The 16,112-nt window shown below is 38.9% G+C and overlaps 1 long non-coding RNA gene across 1 annotated transcript; it reads right to left on the bottom strand.

Annotated features, from left to right (window-relative positions):
* Positions 1 to 3,844: 3,844 nt before the first annotated feature.
* Positions 3,845 to 15,531, bottom strand: LOC112611543. The gene is made up of 4 exons (XR_003116681.1): positions 15,453 to 15,531; positions 14,761 to 14,882; positions 13,148 to 13,428; positions 3,845 to 4,032 (listed from the first exon to the last, which is right to left on the bottom strand). It is a non-coding gene; the product is annotated as an uncharacterized LOC112611543 (long non-coding RNA).
* Between the last annotated feature and the right edge of the window lie 581 nt (positions 15,532 to 16,112).

Below are 16,112 nucleotides of genomic sequence, written 5' to 3'. Positions count from 1 at the left end.
TTTATATCTTTCTTAAGGGGAAAAAGACTGACATTTGACACTGCGCTCTTGTTTTGTCTTGCTGATAATAACTGACAGCAATGTTTACTTTTATTACAAATGAAACTATCAGGGTACGTACCTTTCAAACTCTTTTAATACAATGGGTTTCATCCTTCCAGTGGGAGAGTGTGAATTGCCCACTCTGGGTAGGCACATGACTGCATGGCCTGTTGGATACATGGTCACACTTGCTGTACTCTAAATAGTGCCTTTGTGACCTGAAACAGTCAACACTTTTCTTAAAGCTACAGTGTGCCTACACTCATTGTATTTTTGCTTTGTATGGAATTGCAAATTTTCTTATTACCTTCTCTATGAATAATGGCATAACTTATGCATTCCATTTGCCTTTCAGGGAACTTGATGGCTAATTTCAACCTCTTAAAGTAACAAATTATGTTGTAAGATTTTGCTCTTAATGTAGCAGTCCCCCTTATCCTTGGTTTCACTTTCCAAGATTTTGTCAACCATGGCCCAAAAATATTACCTCACTACTCTTGCATTTGGGGGGTACTATTACATAAAATGATAGTTATGTGAATACAAGCACTGTCACACTGCAACAGTCTCACAACCCAGACAGCAACTGGCTAATGGCAGTCTGGGCAGGGACAGAGGGGACTGTGCTCCTCAGAATGGTGCACAGTTTAAAACTTATGAGTTATTTCTGGAATTTTCTATTTATGTCACAATACTTATGTCATTTACCTCACTTCATCTCATCATGTAGGTATTTTATCATCTCACATCACAAGAAGGAGAAGGGTGAGTTCAGTACACTAAGATGCTTTGAGAGGGAGACCATACATAACTTTTATTATGGTATACTCTTAAAATTGTTCTATTCTATTTTATTTTATTTTATTTTATTTATTTTTTTTTGAGACAGAGTTTTGCTCCTCTCTCCCAACCAGGAGTATAATGGCACAATTTCAGTTCACTGCAACCTCGGCCTTCAGGGTTCAAGCAATTCTCCTGCCTCAGCCTCCCGAGTAGCTGGGATTACAGGTGCCTGCCACCACACCCAGCTAATTTTTGTATTTTTAGTAGAGATAGGGTTTTGGCATGTTGGCCAGTCTGGTCTCGAACCCCTGACCCCAGGTGATCTGCCCACCTCGGCCTCCCAAAGTGCTGGGATTATAGGCATGACCCACAGTGCCTAGCCTGTTCTATTTTTATTATTAAGTTATTGTTAATCTCTTACTGTGCCTAATTTATAAGTGAAACTTTATCATAGGTATATATGTATAGGAAAAAACATAGTGCATTTACAGTTCGATACTATCTGAGGTTTCAGGCATCCACTGAGGGTCTTGGAACATAACCACCAGGCATAAGGGGGTGGGGGTGACTACTGTACTTAGGTAAGCTTTATTTGGAAAGTGCGTAATAAAAATAAAATGTATGAATTTCTTGAGTACCTGTTTTGTGTCAGGTCCTGAGAAAGATAAATTAGGAATTGGTGTCAATCTGCCATCTTTTCCTTGTTCACCCTGATCCTGCTTCAGATGTTGTCTCTGTCCTTAACTGACTTGTGTTTTGTTTATTCTTGATGTATTAGTTTGCTAGGGCTTCCATAACAGACTGAGTGGCTTAAACAACAGAACATTGTCAAGCATGATGGCTCACACCTATAATCCTAGCTACTGGTGGCGGCGAGAGGACCACTTGAGCCCAGGAATTCAAGACTGCAGTGAGCTGTGATCGTGCCACTGCATTCAGGCAACAGAGTAAGACCCTGTCTCTAAAAAACAAAAACAAAAACCCTCCAGAAATTCGTTTTACAGTTCTGAAGGCTAGAAGTCTGAGATCAAGGTATTGTCAGGGCCCTATTTCCTCTGAAGGCTCTAGACGACTCTCCTAACTTCTGGTAGTTCCTTGGCTTGTCAACATAACTCCAGTTTTCACATGATATTCTCCCTGTCTGAGTGTCTGTTGTTCAAATTTCCCCTTTTTATATGGATACCAGGGTTAATTGGATTAGGGACCCACCTTACTCCGGTATGACGTCATTTTAACTAAATCTGCAACTACTCTGTTTCCAGATAAGGTCACATTTTGAGGTACTAGGGGTTAGGACTTTAACATACAAATGTTGAGGGAACATAGTTCAACTCATAAAACCTTAGTTCATTGTTTCTTAAGTGTGGTCCACTGACCACATTTGTTGGAATCACCTGTGTATTCTTACTAGAAACGCAGGTCCTTAGGCTTTACCCTAGACTAATGATTTTCAAAGGAAGCGAGTAATTTTCCCCTGGGGAATATTTGGCAATCCCTGGAAACATGACTGGGGGAGACGTGCTACAGGTATCTAGTGGACCTGGAATGCTGCTGAGCATCCTACAAGGCACAGGACACGGTCCCACAACAAAAAATGATTCCACCTGAAATGTCAGTCGTGCCAGGATTGAGAAACCCTGTCCTAAAATTGGTAAGTTTAGTCTCTGGGAAAGTGACCTGGAAACCTACATTTTGACAAACACCCTAGCATCTTGTACCCCTACTGAAGCCGGAAAACCACTGCAAATACAAAAGCCTTTTCTAGGCATGTGAACGTGCTCCATTTCTCCTCATATATTGGTCATCTCTCTTATTTATTAACCATGCTAATGATGATAAGCTGATTTTATTCAATACTACTACTTAGCAATTCAGTTTACCAGTCATGGTCTTAATTTCAGTTGGAATCTTATTTACATTTTAAAACTTCTATGCCACATTACATTATTTTTGATCAACTGTCTGTATTTTCTGGGTGTCATTTGCTTAACGAAAAACTGTTGCCAATTTGTGACTTGGCAAAGAAAGCAATGCTTTGCCTGCCTCCTCCAGTCTGCTAGTTTCTCCTGTACTCTAAGTGACTGACTCTTCTGTCATATATTTCTTTCATCCCTTGCAGTCAGTGCTGCTGTTCTTAATTTCTTTCTCTTCTTTCCTTTTGGCACTTGAAAATATTTTTAGGTTATATTAATGGTGTCTTAAGAGCCGAAACAAGGAAATGGTAGTGTCATAAAAGGCACAAAAAGCCTAGGGAAAAGTCTTAAGACTTCCATACTTACTTCCACTAAAGTAGGTCATTGGAAATTGTGTTACAATGTATAACAAATTGAGAACTTGATGCCTCTGTAAAAAAAAAAAAAAAAAAAGGCTTTTTAAATTAGTATTCCCTTTCAGAGAAAATCTTCCATTTTCCAGATAAGGCTTCCATAGATACCTCATCAGAATAAGGCAAACTGAGTACTTAAAAAAAAAAAAAAAATCCAAGGATTTGGGCAAGGTGGCACCTGCCTATAACCCCAGCTACTAGGGAGGCTGAGGCAGGAGGATCTCTTGAGCCCAGGAATTCAAGACCAGCCTGGGCAACATAGTGAGACCCCCTTTCTAAAAAATAAAAATCCAAGAGTTATAATTCTCCAAATACGTGCCTCAGAATACTTTAGTCTTGAATTCTTCCTGGCAGCTGTTACATTATCCCAGCAAACTATTTTACTAATGACTTTTTGCCAGTTTTCTAAAATAATTTCTGTTAATGTTTTTGAGAACAGTTCCAGCCTCCTCATCCAACAACCAGGATTCCCTAATAGTTTCTCTTTCTTTCAACAGTTTCTTAGGAGTTAAAGCTTCTTATGTCATTCAAACATATATCCTCTAACATTGTATAACCTTCAAGCCTGCTCTATCTTTGGACATGTCATATTCAGCCATGAACTCTGATGTATAGCCTGGGCTTCAATCAAAAAAAACTTATTTTTTAATCAACTTGATTGCTGAGAATGAGCAAGGCATGGAATAAGCAGCCTTTATACTAAGCTGAGTTTTTAATGTAGTCACTAAATTAAATGTATAGACAAAAGTGTGGTAACATATAGCACAATCTATACAGTTCAGTTCAGAAAGAGATCTTTTGTTGTGAACACATTCAAAACTGGATACCTGGTGAATGAAAGTTACCCAATATAATTCAGTTGGACTATTCAGGAAGTAGTGCTACAGGAAACAAAAACAAAAAGAATAATAATTCAATTGGACTAGGTAGCCAACTGTTGCCTGTGTAAAGTGATCACTCAACATGAAGTCAAGAGACTACTTCAGTCAAAGAAAACAGAAAGGACAGAGCAGTTGGGTTGTAAACACAAGTTCTCCTTTCTTGTATTCTTATTGTCTAAAGAGGAGCAGAGTAAAGTACAAGGAGAAAATCATGTTTTATAAGAGTCGAGTGAACTGGACTTTCTTTTTTCTTTTTTTTCTTTTCTTTTTCTTTTTTTCTTTTTTTCTTTTTCTTTTTTTTTTTTTTTTGAGATAGGGTCTCATTCCAGTCACCTAGGCTAGAGTGCAGTGGCACAATCACCACAGTTCACTGCAGCCTCGACTTCCCTGTAGCTGGGACTACAGGCACATGCCACCATCCCCTGCTAATTTTTGTATTTTTTGTAGAGACAGGGTTCTGCCATGTTGCCCTTGAACTCCTGAGCTCAAGCAATCTACACACCTTGGCCTCTCAAAGTGCCTGGATTATAGACATGAGCCAGGGCACCCGGCCTGAATTAAGCTTTCTAACTATGAAAGAAAGTCAGAAAACCATTAGCTAGAAGTTCCTGTGCCTTGAAAATAATTCCTCCTACTGTGCTACTCCAAAATCAATGCCATTGGGGGAAGAATTATTGAGTGAAATGTTTTCTTTCCCAACCATCTCCAATATCTTACTAAAAAGAAAAATGTGAAAGGAAAACTGTTGCGGCAAGATATTGTACCAACAGGCCTTATTTGGGTCACTCACTATGCCTTAGTCACCCTTGTCCCACAATAGCACTTCTGTGTTCTCAATACCTTGCTCCTGTCCTTTTAGACCCAGTTAGTACCTTTTCATTTCCAAGAAGTGGGCTAGTGTAGTGGAAAGAATGCTAGGCTTGAAGCCTATTCTCAAATCTTGGCTCTGTTACTCAACTACCTAAGTCAGATCTCTTGTCTTCTTGGTGATTGTTTTCTATACTTTAAAATAGGAGCAATAAAACTTATCTCACAGAATTAAAGTTGGTGCAAATGTTTACTTCTAATGGCCAAAACTGCAATTACTTTTGCACCAACCTATATATACTTGGCATATAGTGTTATGAGTAAATATTTGTTTACTTATTTATTTTAAGGCTTCTTCCATTTACTCCAGCATATATAGCTTTTCTTCCAAATCTGTGAACCCTGACACATCGTTAATAACAGTTATTTGATACTTAATCCAATGCAGGGTACTTTTTTACTTACAAATTTAAGAATTAAGTGAGGCCAGGCGCCGTGGCTCACGCCTGTAATCCTAGCACTTTGGGAGGCCAAGGTGAGTGGATCACGAGTGCAGGAGATCAAGACCATCCTGGCTAACATGGGAAAACCTCGTCTCTACTGAAAATACAAAAATTAGCTGGGCGTGGTGGCACATGCTTGTAGTCCCAGCTACTTGAGAGGCTGAGGCAGGAGAATCACTTGAACCCAGGAAGCAGAGGTTACAGTGAGCCAAGATCATGCCACTGCACTCCAGCCTGGGCTACAGAGGGAGACTTCGTCCCCCCCCCCCAAAAAAAAAAAAAAAAAAAAGAAGAGATTACAATCTTTGAGTACATGGCAGCAGTCCAGACTTCTAAATGGGCTGTGCCTCGGATCTCAGAAGTGTTGAATGAATTCATGTCTTAATCATCTGTGCCTCTTGTAGCTCTCTCTGTTAATAGGAAACTATTGTGGGATGAAAAGGGAAATGTATTTTGTTTTGTGCTCTATGGGGATAAAGACCATGGTTCATTTTGCATCTAACCATAGTTTTTATCCCAGTGTTTTTGCACATAATTTTTATCTTCTAAAAAAAATAGACGCATTGAACTTTTAGAAGTGATTTTCTTTTTAATTTTTTTTTTTTTTTTTTTGAGACGGAGTCTTGCTTTGTTACCATGCTGGAGTGCAGTGGTATGACCTCAGCTCACTGCAACTTCTGCCTCCCGGGTTCTAGCAATCCTTCTGCCTCAGTCTCCCTAGTAGCTGGGACTACAGGCACCTGCCACCACGCCCCGCTAATTTTTGTGTTTTTAGTAGAGACGGGGTTTCCCCATGTTGACCAGGATGGTCTCGATCTCCCGACCTCGTGATCTGCCCGCTTCGGCCTCCCAAAGTGCTGGGATTATAGGCGTGCACCACCGTGCCCAGCCTAGAAGTGATTTTCTTTATTTTAATTGAATAGGAAATTTCCTTTTCTGCAAAGAACTAATATTTTCTTTGCTTTTAAGGGGATCTTGTCAAATTTTAAAATGCTTTCTTCAAGAACTTATAGTATCTTAAATGATTCAGGATCTACTGAGTCATAAAACTTTTATTAGTTTTACTCTATCTGGAATGAATTTTATTAGTTTTACTCTATCTGGAATGAATTTTATTAGTTTTACTCTATCTGGAATGAATTTATGGATGTCCAATTTGCATGTTAAGTATAAATGAAAGAGAAAAATATTTTATGTATGTTTTTTAAAGTACCAGATTGTCTACTGGGAAATTAGCTTCATTAATTGACCATATTGTCACTACTGTATATAGAAATTTCTAGATAATTTCTTATTGGTCTCAGTAAGTTTAAAGCATGATGCCCCCTCACCCAATGGAACAGTAATGTAGACATGCCTTAGAAAAGCCAGTTACATATAGGTTAAGAAAATCTTCAGAGATCCCGAAGAACCATGGTCATTTCTTTGCCATACTTAAAGTGGTATAAAGAATGAAATTCAAGTTATTGAAAGGTTAGGCCAATCAGAATGAATTGAAAGCTTTTTAAAATATTTGTTTTACAAACAAAAGGGTACAGTGCTTCCTGTGTTACTTCCAAATGAGCTGATAGACTTAGAAAAAGTGTCTCGAATTCAAGTTACCATTTTAGACCATGAGGTGACACACCAAGGATGATCCGAGAAGTGCCATAGAACAAATCTAGCTCCCAGTGACCTTTGAGCTGCCATACATGCTCTGGACTCCCAAACTCTAGACTTCCTCTGTGTGAAAAGGAAACAAACTTTGATTTAAGTCAAAAATGGAAATGGAAATAGCCAATTTAGTGATGTCTGTCACTTTTTAGAAGTATCCTTTTTGTATCCTATCCTTTCTGTTCAATTTATTTCATTTTATAATACACTAGCTGTTTGTATTTCCTTGAGTCTACACCGTGCATTTGAAGCTAGCAAATTGCAAACATAGTTTCAATGCTAAAGATTGGTTACTCATTCTATCAAGTTTGCAGTAAGTTGTTTGTAGGTGACTCTAATTAAAAGTCAAGACCATATGCAAAGTCTACAATCTCAAATTTTAAACTTTGCAATTTAGAAGGTTAAGCCCTACCCCACCTCTCTCTTATCTGACCACTAATCTAATACCACATCATTTTTGCTCTCCCAAATGGCATATTAGTCTACTTGATGGGCTACAGCAAGTATTTACTGAGTGTCTGTTTTGTGTGAAGCATTGTGCTGAATACCGTGAAGTTTACAGATGTGTTGTGAAGTTTTTAATTTTTTAGAAAGTAACCAGTTTACTGAATAGGGTAGAATCTGTGGGGTACAAATGGGGAGTGGGTTTATTTTTTTCTGATCTTCAAACATTCACTGATAACTCTTTCATTCTTGCCTTATAGATAACCCTTAAGATCCCAAAACTTTTTAGTCCTTTTGGATGTGTAAGGTTCATTTTCAGATAGTAAAAGAAAAACAAATACAGTTAGGTCTAAATCAAGACTTTAATCTTACATGTATCAAAGTTCTCCCTGGCTTCCCCCACCTCCCAAGGCTCAGGCACCCATAGTGGGCATGGGGAGTGTGATCTTCCTCTGACTTTTAATTTACTCTTTACCACATGGTAGTAAATGGCAACTCCATTTTAATCTGTCTTCTTAATTCCTGCCACTTTCCTTGCTGCTCATTTCTTTCCAGTTCCAGTGTCTTTCTTTCAATCCCAGAATATAATAACCATGTTGCAAGAACCTTTGGATTTACTCTTCTTTCTGCTTAAAGCTTTTCCCTCCAGCTAGCCACGTGGCTTGCTCCCTCACTTTTAAGCCTCTGCTTAAATGTTGCCTTATCAGCAAGGCCTTCCCTAAGTACCCTGTCTCAAGTGGCTATGCCCACAACCATCATTTCCTTACTCTGCTTTATTTTTCTCATCTCACCATCTGATAAATTATACTTCTGCTGGGAAGTTAGGTGTCTGTTTCACCTTCTGCAGGTGCCTCCCATCTTTATGAGGGAGGTTGGGAGATAACACACTGTATTAGTCTGTTTTCATATGGCCATAAAGAACTGCCTGAGACTGGGTAATTTGTAAAGGAAAGAGGTTTCATTGACACGGTTCAGCATGGCTCAGGAGGCCTCAGGAAACTTTCAATCATGGCAGAAGGTGAAGAAGAAGCAAGTCACCTTTTTCACAAGGTGGCAGGAAGGAGAAGTGCTGAGTGAATCAGGAAGAGCCCCTTAGAAAACCATCGGATCTTGTGAGAACTCACTGTCACGAGAACAGCATGGGGGAAACCGCCCCCATGATTCAGTTGCCTCCACCTGGTCTCTCGCTTGACATGTGGGGTTTATGGGAATTATAATTCAAGATGAGATTTGGGTGGGGACACAAAGCCTAACCATATTCCCCTTCTCCCCTCTATGAGGAGGGGTGAAAAAAGGCCAACACATTCTTTACTCTTGAATTCCTGTTCTCTTTGACTTTGGCATATAGAATCTGTAGGTAAGAGTTTTATAAATACTAGACTGATCTGGCTTTTTATACTAAGTAGCGTGGATGTGTCAGACACTTCTCTTTAGAATATGGGGATAATTGTCTCTTATTTTCAGCTTTGAGACTTAGGCTAAAATATAAAGAAAACAAAACTTCATGCAGCATGCTGTTGAATAAGAACCTTCTCACAAATAAAGCTAGCATGCTTTAATTGTCACAAAGAGAACACTTGAATTTGAGATAACCATGATGATATGACAGATGGCTCCATGAATTCAGGATGTCTAATTTTTAAGAACTAGGATCTGAGGTATTTACACAGCTCAAAAGCAATATAAAATTTGTTATGCAGTTACCATGGTGGAAATTTATGGTTTCTGGCTGTCTAGCATTCATTCCTCTTTCTGGGACCACAACCCTTTGGCCACAGTGAATGTTCGTTAATGGATATGTGACCAAAATTGATGCAATTAGAATGAATCCTTGCACAATGACTGGACAGGAATCTGGGAGATATATGCCTGGTGTTGCTGGGGCCATGATGTGGAGAGAAGCTGCCTTTGAGTAAAGCAGTGAAGAGGAAAGGGGTTGTAAGATGAAGAGAGGCCAAGGCCAAGGTACAGTGACATTGGTCCTGGATCCAGTCATGAAGTCAATGCTCACTTATACTTACATAAGTCAATTAACTTCCTTTTTCTTTTTCTTTTCTTTTTTTTTTAAGCAAGGTTACTTGGCTTTTCATCACTTGTAACCCAATAGTCCTGGCTGTTGCCATGCATCCCACTTCTCAACTTAAAACTGTTGCCTGTGGTGCATTGTCATCAGAACTGCTATGTTCTTGGCATATTTTCTCAAGATGGACTTATTCCAGTGAGTGCTGATAATTGAAAGAATTTATTAATGTCCCATTCTGGGATTCTCCTGGTTACTGGGAACAAAAAAATATATATATAGTTAATTGTTTTGAGAAATTCACCAACGTTATTTTGGATGCATGGTTATGTTTGTGATTCTGAATTTTACTGTTCTATATATGTGGCTGGAGAAATTTTCTTATTCATTTTCCATAATAATCCAAAATAGCAGGTTTGGCTGGGTACGGTGGCTCACACCTATAATACCGGCACTTTGGGAGGCTGAGGCGGGTGGATCATTTGAGGTCAGTAGTTTGAGACCAGCCTGACCAACATAGTGAAACCCCGTCTCCACTAAAAATACAAAAAAATTAGCTGGGCATGGTGATGCATGCCTGTAGTCCCAGCTACTCAGGAGGCTGAGGCAGGAGAATCACTTGAACCTGGGAGGTGGAGGTTGGAGTGAGCCGAGATCACACAACTGCACTTCAGCCTGGGCAACAGAACGAGACTCTGTCTCAAAAAAAAAAAAAAAAAAAAAGTAGGTTTGCGTTATTTATTTATTTATTTATTTAGAGACAGGGCCTGGCTCTGTTACCCAGGCTGGGGTGCAGTGGCACAGTCTTGGCTCACTGCATCCTCTACCACCCGGGCTCAAACCATCTTCCACCTCAGCCTCCTGAGTAGCTGGGATCACAGGTGCACACCACCACGCCCAGCTAATTTTTGTATTTTTTTAGAGATGGGGTTTCACCATGTTGCGTAGACTGGTTTCCAACTCATGAGCTCAAGCAATCCGCCTGCCTTGGCCTCCCAAACTGCTGGGATTACAGGCATAAGCCACCATGCCCAGCCTACATTATTTTTAGTAATCATTTTCACTAGTCTTTATAAAGTATGTGACTATCCTAATTAATGTTTTATGTTCTGATATATGTTATATACCTAACTGTAAAGGTACTAAAAACACTTTCTTTTACAGAACCCAAAGTCCTTCAACATTAAAAAGTATGTGTTCCTCCTAGTGCCTGAAACATAGTTCTCTAATAAAAAGAGTTCTAAAGTAATAGCCCAGTCAAAATGGTTTACATCTTTGAGAATTCTTAGCAATGCTACTATTGGGAGACTTTTCTGGAAGATGTCTGAAATTATCACTAATACCGTGACTTTATACATCCACCAAAGTTCTGACATTATTTTTTGATGGTTGTGCCTTTAGTGACTCTTATTTCATTAAAAATATACTTGTTTGAAAGATCCTATAAATGACTGCCCACTGATGTGGGATACACGTCACCTCTCAACGTAGTATTTTTTTTTTAAAGCAGTATTTCTTATAGGAGTCTTATTGATCACATAGTAGTTACAAGAATGTCAGATGTGATGACATATACAATCTAAACCAGACAGGCTGATTAAGAATCTACATAATGTTGGCTGAGCGTGGTGGCTCACACCTGTAATCCCAGCACTTTGGGAGGCCAACGCGGGCAGGTCACCTGAGGTAGGGAGTTTGAGACCAGCCTGACCAACACGGAGAAACCCTGTCTCTACTAAAAATACAAAATTAGCCAGGCATGGTGGTGCATGCATGTAATCCCAGGTACTCGGGAGGCTGAGGCAGGAGAATTGCTTGAACCCAGGAGGCAGAGGTTGTGGTGAGCTGAGATTGTGCCATTGCACTCCAGCCTAGGCAACAAGAGTGAAACGCCGTCGCAAAACAACAGCAACAAAACAACAACAAAATACATAATGTAAAAGTATAGTCCATATCGAAAGTGAGACATGTGGACAGGCAGCTGCAGTGGGGAGAGTAGGTGATGGGAATCCCTTTAATGATCACTTGAGGGCTCATGTACAGTTATGTTGCTTTTCCTCGTTCCATTACGGAAAATAATTTTCACTAACAGATACAGGTATTCCGTACACATTCAGTACACAGAGTAAATTATGACCTGCTACATGTACAACCTAAAGTGGTATAACTGTGATCTTTCTGTGATACTCCCAAGAAAATAGTGAATAGTGAACCCCATGTAGGCAGTGGGAAGCACTGGTAGCTTATTCTAGTTTGAGCTTGGAAGATGTTTAACTCTTGACATTAATATTTGTAAAGAGCATATTTCCTTTTGCTATGTTTTCCTCACAACTGACCTGCACTCAGAGTGGGGGAAATTATTTTTACTTTTTTATTTTCATAGGTTTTGCGGGGAACAGGTGATGTTTGGTTACATGAGTAAGTTTTTAGTAGTGATTTGTGAGATTTTGGTGCACCCATCACCCAAGCAGTGTACATTAAACCCAATTTGTAGTCTTTTATCAGAATGGATAATTTTGATAGTTGTTTGACCTAAAAGTAGTAACTGAACTGCTTTTTAATAATATATTTTAGTCACATACTTAACACAAAATGTGGGTCATCTATAACTTTGTGCTAAGAGGTAGAAAGGAATGTATCTACATTTTAATGATTTTAGTTTTCATTTTCTGTAGTTTCTAATACTGTCCTAAAGAATGAAATGGATACAACTACTTCTTCATTTACCAAAGCAGGCAGTAGTTTGAGCTCTTAGATTAGAGAAAATACAAAACAAGAAATGCCCCTCTTTTTCTCTAGGGCTTTTAAAGAAACTAGACCAAATTTATAAATTATTCAAAATTCATATAGAGTAGTGGTATTCTTCTGTGTAACTGTCTAAAGAGCAAATCAAATAAGAAATTTCTAACACTGCAAGAGCATTGCCTTTTGGTATATTTCTATTAAGAATTAGGAATCTTTAACAGCAGTTCACAGTCAGTCTCGTTTTCTTATATGCCCCCATTTTCCCTGCTTTGTGCTTATGGCATATGTATTTTGGAGCGGGTTCCTGGACAATTTATGCTTAGAGATTTTCTTAAGCAGATTTCTCTAGTTAGGTAAGAACCCGTCTGATAAAACGTGGCAGGTTCTATGAACCTAAAGAGAAGACTCGATGTCTCTCTGAATGCCTTTAAGTTACTGCTCAAATTACAAGTGCCTATTTAGGGGTGGAAAAAAAGGAGCATTAAAAGAACTTGAAGAATTATTTCACTGGCAACTTAGAATGCAAAATATTTTATTTTTGAATTTTTAAAATTTGGAAACAAGATAGCCTAGGATAAATAATATAGTTTTCTAAAATTGAATGTGCTCATTAAGAGCTCAGTTTTTCTGCTTTAAATGCAAACACAACTTTCTAAACTCCTAGGTGGCAACACTGCTGTTTTGATGATCTGTGATTAGATGAACTGATCAGTCTCAATTGGTAACATCCCCTTTTTTATCCTTCCCCCGCCCCCAACTCTGGGAAGGATTTAAACATTCTAGAATAGATGCATTTGTGTGTGTGTGTGTGTGTGTGTTTCTAGTCTTATACTGATAACTTCACTCCAAATGTCTCTCTAGAGGTATATACTGTCACACATAGGAATCCGTCTTCATCCTTCTCACCTTCATACACTTCAGAAATCAGCATGGAAATATTCACCAAGCTGTCTCTGCTCACCACTAGGAAGAGGGCTTGATTACCATCGAGCTGTAAGGGCGTTCTAATTATCTTGACGAGTTTACTCATGTTGACCTGATCACGTACAAAATTACTTGGTTTTCCAGGCCAGGAAGCTGCTTCTCACCCCTGTGTCATTCTTTTGCCACTGGGATTTTGGTAAGACGCTGCTGTCAGGTAAGTGGGACATCTACTCTTTGTTCAAAGGAGTGGCACTGCTTGAAGGTCTTCTCCAATGTCATGCCACGCAAGGCTGGCAAGGGCTGTGGCCTAGCAGAGGACCCTGGCCACTCTGGGTGGCGACAGCAACTGCTGCAGATCTGACTTGAGCAACAGAAGCTTCCTTTGTCCAAAGTTCTAACTTCAATTTCCTGCTTTTATTTTTAAAAGAAAATGTTTGTGGAAAGAAATACCAAAATTTGATAATGAATTTTGAAATGAAATTCATTGTAGATTCAGTCAGAGGGAAAAACCTTGAGGCTCCAGATACCATAAAATACGCACAGGGTCACGTTTTGGGTTCCTTCTCATAGGAATGTGGAGAAATCAGAGAGGTTCCTAGTAAAATATTACCAGGTAGAAAATAGGATAAATAAGGAAAGTCCTGGTGGTTCCTTTGCTAAAAACGGAAAAGTTGATCCCAAAGTCTCAAGTCTGCTTGTTTAATTCCTTAAGCAAACGTTGATTACATGCTTATCATACAGCAGGTACTGTGGTAAGGTTTTGTCCTATGGAGTCAAAGTTAGATATTGAAATTTATCTAATATATATTAGATACATATGTGATATGCTGAGGGAAGATAGATTCCAAATGCTATTGGAGCCTGGAAGAAGGGCAGCTGAGCCAGTGATCAGGGAAGATTCCAGAGAAGGTGGGGTTTGACATGAGACTTAAAGATGGGTATGAGTTTACCTGGTGGATAGGGGAAGGCATTTTAGAAAACATGGGCAAAATAAAAACAGTATATTTGAGGACTCCTAAATAGAGTATGATGGAGAGCGGGTAAGAAGAAAGCAGGTTGGACACCAAAGAAAGGGAGGTGAAACTGGCACAGTAGTGCATGTCTGTAATCTCAGCTACTCAGGAGGCTGAGACAGGAAAATTGCTTGAGCCTAGGAGTTCCAGATCAGCCTGGGTGACATAGCAAGACCCTGTCTCTTGAAGCAAAACAAAACAAAAACGAAGGTGAACAGGGAAAAGGGTGCCTTGCTTGCAACTGTTATTCCTTAGAATTTGAATTGTCTTATTATTATTGTTATTATTTTTACTTTTTAGAATCAGGCAACAACCCATTCTATGAAATAGAAAGGGCAGTCCCAGCATTTGGATTCTCTTAAAGGCAATGAGAAATTAATTAATCTAGGGAGGAATATTCTCATATTTGCTTTTTTTTTTTTTTTTTAAGCTTTTGTGGATGGTTTTCTTAAAGAGAAGACTGTTGACTTCTCCATATCCACAAGGGAGAGAGTAAGAGGGAAAAGATAACATGCAGGGAATGAATTGTTGCAAGAGAGAGTTCGATTAGACAAAGGAAGAACTTGACCCTGTGGGGATTAAACAGAGGTTATGAAAGGAATTGGTAGCCTTTTCAGACCTGAGGATGTTTTATAAAAGGTCGTCATTGTCTTTCACATTGTAAGTTTTGTTTCTGGTTGAGGCAAGAGGTTGGACGTATTCAGACTTCCTACAGCATGTTCTTTAGAAGAGTCATTCCATCTGTTAACAGATAACAGAAAACAAAGTTGCAGTGCTACCCAGAAGTTTGGCTTAGGCACAACTGAATAGGCCTATCTATTTACTGCACTATTTTTTTAAACGACATTTAATGTGATAATGTAAACTATGAATATTTGAGTAGAACATTGGATTCAGGGTCTCCAAACTTGATTACAGGATCCCTTTTATATAGGGAACTTATGGTCTTCTGTTCTAAGGAGCACTCTTGGTAAAATGCTGAACCAGATACATTTGATTCTGTTACAAACTCTAAGATTCTTCCTTAGGTTCTGAAATCCTAAAAAAAATATAAGATTTGGAGTTACTTTTCCATAATGCTTATTTATCATGAAATTATGCTCATTCATTCAGTATCTGCCTTCTCTGGGGCATATATAAGCTCTCAAGTCTGTTGATATTTAATAATAACTATTCAGTGACTATTTTTCAGAGTCCTGAAGGATGGATAAGTCAGATAAAATATGAACAGATATAATGTCCACCTTAAATCAAACTAAAATCCTTAGGGCCAACTTAGTAGAAAGTTTGGGAAACAGTAGGTCTACTCACTTCAAAGAATGAAAGGAAAAGAGGGAGTAGATAAACCATCCCTTATCTCCACACCTGAAGATATTTCTTGGTACATGTCAAAACTCAGGAGGTTAGAATTCTAATGTGTATTCAAAGAGAGATGGAACTTTGGAGTCATCTAAGGAATGTTGCCATTGGGAATGTAACATTTAAGTGCCGGGAATAACATTTGGGATCCTCAACAAACTCTAAGGCCAGTGCAGTGGCACATGCCTGTAATCCCAACTATTTGGGATGCTGAGGCAGGAGGATTGCTTGAGCCCAGGAGTTCAAGGGCAAAATGGTGAGCCCTCGTCTTCAAAACAAAAAACAAAAAACAAAAAACCCAAATACAAAAAACCCTGAAGAACTACTTTTCAGTGATTAAATCTAATCCTGAGGTCAAAAATAGATTTTTTCTTTCTTCTGTGCATATGCTTACCCAAGCAAATAGATTTTAATTGAGATATTTAGATGTCAATTCTAATTAGTTGTCAGTGTTGCCTGGAGTATTAGGATGAGAAGAATTGAGACTGAACCTCAACTGAATCCATGAAACAAATGTGGCAATTGATGAGCAATATCTGCCTTATCTGGGGGAAGTGTGTGAAGCTCCCCATCCTTGTAGTTGCCATCCCCTTTCTAAGTTATACTTGGAAG

This window comes from Theropithecus gelada, chromosome 1, assembly GCF_003255815.1.
Source record: "Theropithecus gelada isolate Dixy chromosome 1, Tgel_1.0, whole genome shotgun sequence".
NCBI classification, from domain to species: domain Eukaryota; kingdom Metazoa; phylum Chordata; class Mammalia; order Primates; family Cercopithecidae; genus Theropithecus; species Theropithecus gelada.
This window is presented reverse-complemented; position numbering and strand designations above follow the sequence as displayed.